This window comes from Echinops telfairi, unplaced genomic scaffold (assembly GCF_000313985.2).
Source record: "Echinops telfairi isolate 266 unplaced genomic scaffold, ASM31398v2 ScPeMD7_22;HRSCAF=79, whole genome shotgun sequence".
In the NCBI taxonomy this organism is placed as follows: domain Eukaryota; kingdom Metazoa; phylum Chordata; class Mammalia; order Afrosoricida; family Tenrecidae; genus Echinops; species Echinops telfairi.
In genome coordinates, this window is record NW_022103919.1 from 17464052 (window position 1) to 17469405 (window position 5354).

At 35.7% G+C, this 5354-nt stretch overlaps 1 pseudogene; it reads left to right on the plus strand.

Moving 5' to 3' along the window:
• The first annotated feature begins 868 nt into the window (after positions 1 to 868).
• LOC115869140 lies at positions 869 to 2544 on the plus strand (annotated as a pseudogene).
• Positions 2545 to 5354: the final 2810 nt, after the last annotated feature.

Consider the following 5354-nt stretch of genomic DNA (forward strand, 5'->3'; position numbering starts at 1 on the left):
GATGTACAGTGTATTATTGTTTTTAAAGGCAAAATATATATTGGGTTCAAGAACTATGAGACATACATCACAATGACTAATTGCATGTCTGCTGCAATCGATAATTTGAACATATTTGTTGATGGAAGAAAACAAATAGGGAAAATAGTTAACCTACACTCATTGATACAACTAAGGTATTGTAATTTAAAGTGCACATGTTCATTTGTATTCTGAGACTTTGGATACAGTCGAAGAGCATCAAATTCAGAGTTGAAAACTGGATTCTATTTCTGCTCCAAATAGTAGAGATTTTTTTTTAACCTCCCTTTTTTGACTACAGCTTCTTAAAGCCTTTTTAAAAAGTTGAATAGGTTTACTTTGGGATCCTTGATTCTTTTATCATGCTTTTTTTCTTAGGAAAGAGCCCTGGTGACTATTGTTGATTTTTTTTTTTTTTCTTGAAATGGGCTATTACTATATATAGCATGTTTCTTTTTTTAAAAAAACCTTCCAGATTCCTTATCCTTCATACCTAAATAATGGTTTGAATGGCTTAAAAAGAAGAGAGGAGGATAATAAAATCGAAATGAACTTGGATTCTTTAGTTACAAACAAGTTCATCTCAAAGAGAAACCAAGCCATGGTGGTGTGGTGGTTACACATTGAGATGCTAACTGAAAGCTCAGCAGTTTGAAACCACCTGCCATTCTGAGGTAGAAAGATGAGATTTTCTATTCCCATAAAGACTCACAGTCTTGTTTCTGAGGCTGGTAGCCTCCCCAGCAATTAGACTGCTTCTGACAAAGGGACAATTACACACGCACCCTCCTGCAGTTCACAGCATTCTGACCTTACCAGTATCCACGGGAAAAGATAATGGGCTTGCTATGCTAAAACCTTGGGCTGCACCAATCCGGAGACCAATGCCGATGATGTTTGCACATACACCCAGGTGTTCCAGTCTTTGTGCGTTAAAGGGGTGGTCTTGCTGTAAGAAGAATGACATGTGAAGCACACCCACCCTGTGTGATCATGAGGTGTCAGTGGGATCAGGTATCAAAAACCCAGAACAGAAAATCATCAATGTGAATGAGGGTGGGGGGTGGGCAGAGTGGAAACCCAAAGCCCATCTGTAGGCAACTGGACATCCCTTTACAGAAGGGTCACAGGTAGAGACAAGCCAGTCAGGGTGCAGTATAGCACTGATGAAACATAAAACTTTCCTCTAGTTCTTTAATGCTTCTTCCCCAGCCCCCCACTATCATGATCCCAATTCTACCTTACAAATCTGACTAGACCAGAGCATGTACACTGGAACAGACAAGAGCTAGCAATCCAGGACAGATTAACCCCTTATGAGCAATAATGAAAGTAGCAATACCAGGAGGGTAAGGGTAAGGTGGGGAGAAAAGGGGGTAACCAATCACAGTGATCTACATATAATGACCCCCAGGGGAACAGACAACAGAACAGTGGGTGAAGGGAGATGTCAGTGTAAGGCATGAAGAAGAAAAAAAAGTTAAATTATCAAGTGTTCATGAGGGATGGAGGGGAGGGGAGCCTCAAGTATAAAGAAAATGTTTTGAAAATGATGACAACATATGTACAAATGTGCTTAACACAATGGTTGGAAGTATGGATTGTGATAAGAGCTCCCAATAAAATGATTTTTTAAAAAGAGAGAACGACAGCTTTTTCTGATTTCTTAAGCATTGTGGGCTGTATAGTGAGAAGCTACCCAAGCCAATCAAATCTGAAGTCAAGATTACCAAGAAGAAGGAATTAACCTCAATTGAAGCATACATTTCAGGAATGTATCATTCAGGCTCACAAGCCAGTAGAAGTAATGAAAAGGCCAAGCCCAGATGAACCAATGACAGACTTGGAGTGAAAGATATCTGCCATCTTCAAACAAGCACTTGGTAAACTTAAGCTGTTGTTGGGAAAGGAAGAAGATAAGCAGGAAGAAGAAAGTGATGACATTAAGATTGGGACCTCATGTAAAAAGGGAGGATGTTCAAAGACCTATCTGGGTTTAGAAAGTCTAGAAGAAGCCTGAGGTAACTCTTTCCCATGAAGGGATGAAATACTGGGGCTGCTGTAGGAAAAAAACATACTACTTTTAACACATTTTTCGCCCAAGAGGGCTGTACAATAGGGAAACACATGTGAACTAAAAAGGATGCTGGGGGGAAAGTTCCGTGTAAGCAGGACTGGCATCAAATGCGGTGACGGGTCGGGGTTGGTTGAAGTCACTGTTTTAATAAATGCTAAAAATTCACTTCCGGATCTTAGTCGACTGACCAGAAGCAAACAGTACATTGTTCACTGTACTCATTGTATTTGAAGGAGAGAAGAAATTCCACCACAATGGGAAATTGATGGAGCATGGTTGACGTAAAGTGAAGCTATGTAACTATGACTGCAACAAAAATTGAGATTACCATGAGAAAAGCTGAACCCATGAGCGCCCGGTTTTTAAAAACCAAACTCATATTATCTTTGTGTGTTCCCAACATCATCTTGTTGAGTTACATGAGACTAATTGTTTCTCTTCAGTAATAAAACCATAGACTGTGCTAGAGAAGAGCTAATAAACCTAGTATTTCTCATAAGCAGAGAAATATTAAAGAACATTGGCTTTCCTTCACGTCTCTTTCTAGTCTCATAATTAGTAAAGCAAGACTGACAGTCTTAGAAACCTGCAGAGGCAGTTGTAATTACCCTGTTGCCACTGACTCTGACAGAGAAGTTTTGAGTTTGAGTTTTTCTTAGAATGAAGAAAACATTTTCTTATATATTATTTATAATATGTATAGCACATCTTTTCTACATGTTTTAAAACAATTTGCTTACATTTTAGTGCCTGTGGAGGATTCTGGGAAGTGGGAAGTTAACATTATAATCAGAAACCCTGAAATTGTATTTGTGGCTGACATGACCAGAAATGATGCCCCTGCCATCGTCATTACGACACAGTGTGAAATTTGTTGGAAAGGTGACCTTGAAAATGAAGCAATGACTGCTGCTATTAAAGATTTCCAAGTGAGAGCCTGCCCATTTCTTCCAAGCAAGAGAAAAGGCAACATCACTACTGTGAGTTTAGCTTTTACCTGCTGAATTAAAACCTGTGCTTTCGATTTAGTACAAATACCACTGTAGAAAATGAAAACCACTTACATACTTGCTAGTATTTCTCTGTAAAATATCTTTGTTCTACTTTGAAAACCGGATCTAGATGAAGTCTTTCAGATTTTCAGTTGCTTCTCATTTTCTGTCTTGTATGTTATTATTGTAGTCACCTCATTAAGAGTTCAGTGTCGGCTTGACAATTTTCAATCAAGATCTTGGGCTGGTTTTCTACCTTGTTTATTCCCAACTTCTCTTCGACCTTAATTTAGTACTTCCTACCAGTTGAGTACTATGTTGTTTCTGTTCTATTCTTTGTACTTTTTTATTCGCTTAATTCAATATTTGTGCTGTGGAGTTGATTTTTTTGTTTTTCTCAATATGACTTATTTGAACCTTTGGCCATCTTCATTTGACTCACTTCCCATTTGTATTTCACTCTTCAGTAATCTCCAAGCCCTATAAAATGGGGGGTGAGGTGGGGGGGGGAGTGACATAATAAAGTATTTTTAAGTGCTAAAAAAGCATAACATAATAATACAATGTTTTATTTTTCACATTGAAAAATATTTCTAAAGTAATTTTTATATTAATAATTTTCCTATTAAGACATTCTAGTTATTATAAGTAATGAATAAAGAAGATAAATATGTAATTGAATCACTTGTTTTATAAACTTCTTTTTATCAACTTATTAATTTAGCATAGCCCTAACCAAGAAAGTCTTTGAATGCAGATATTTTAAGAATGTTGTTAATTTAGTAACATTGATTTTTCTTTCACATAGGTTTTACAGCCCTGTGACTTGTTTTATCAGTCTACTCAGACAAGTACAGAGCCACAAGTGGTTGACATGTCAGTAAAATCCCTGACACTAAAGGCAAGTTAAATGTTATCATTCAACTCTCTAGTGCACCTTTTCTTTTAAAATAAGAAATTTATTATAAAAAGTCTTTATGGTTAAATAAGCAAAATAAATTATGGTGGCTTTTGAGAAAATTATTATTTAATGTATACTTTGATATTATCCTATATTTTTTTATTGGAGCTTGCCTTTTTTTTTTTCATTTCAGTACACAACATGATTGTAATATATGTAGTTGAATTACACATGATCAGTTTATTTCTAGAGAATGATGTTACTATTTAAACAAATTGAATTTAATTATAGTAACTTAAAACTTTTGTAGGCAGTAAATTATATCTAATAATGTTGATGTTCCATATTATGTTTTTATGATCCCTTAGCAAATATATTGAATATTTTTTGAAATAATTTTGAAAGTGGTATGTCTGTATTTCTTAATTAATTCAATTTTGTTCCGATTAGGTATCACCAGTTATCATAAATACCTTGATTACTATCACTTCAGCACTTTATGCAACTAAGGAAGCCATCCCAAAAGAACCTTCATCTTCTGAAGCACATTTATGGGAAAAGAAGGACACGAAGACGTTAAAAATGTGGTTCCTTGAAGAACCAAATGAAGCCGAAAACACGGCCCCCACAAGTGAATTGATACCCAAAGGCGAGACTATCAAAATGAGCATCGATTCTATTTTTATCGTTCTCGAGGCTGGAATTGGTCATAGAACCGTGCCGATGCTTTTGGCAAAGGCACGTTTTTCAGGGGAAGGAAAAAACTGGACTTCCTTAATAAATCTTCATTGTCAACTTGAGTTAGAAGTAAGCAATGTATGGTATTTTTCCCATATATATAGCCAGCGATGTCACATACTACATAATTAAGTTCAAATATATTATAGCTGAAAAATGTAAGAACGTTTAGTGTTTGAATAATTTAAATATATCAACTTCAAATTACTTGTTAGATTATGTACATACTATAGAAGTGCCTTGAAGACAGACCAGCTGGCTGTCTGCTTCCAAAAGCTTACAACCTTAAAAACTCCATGAAGAACAAGAACCCCACAAACTCTAGGGAGCAGATCTGTTCTGCATACTTGAGTTGCCATGAGTTGGTCAGTTAGCAGTTCCCAACAACAATGACAAAGTTGCTTTTTTCGGCATATTTTTCTTTTAGAATATATGCTTTCACTAAGTTGTATTTTAATTGATATTCTCAACATTTGGGTGATAACCAATTGTTAATTAAATTGAAATTTCTTGTTTTTATCAGTCAAAGTTGGTATCATTTTTTCATTTAAAAGAAAAATAGACTAGATTTTAAAATCTGTATTTATAATCTTTTCTTAAAGAGAAGAATTAGGATGGTGTCTCT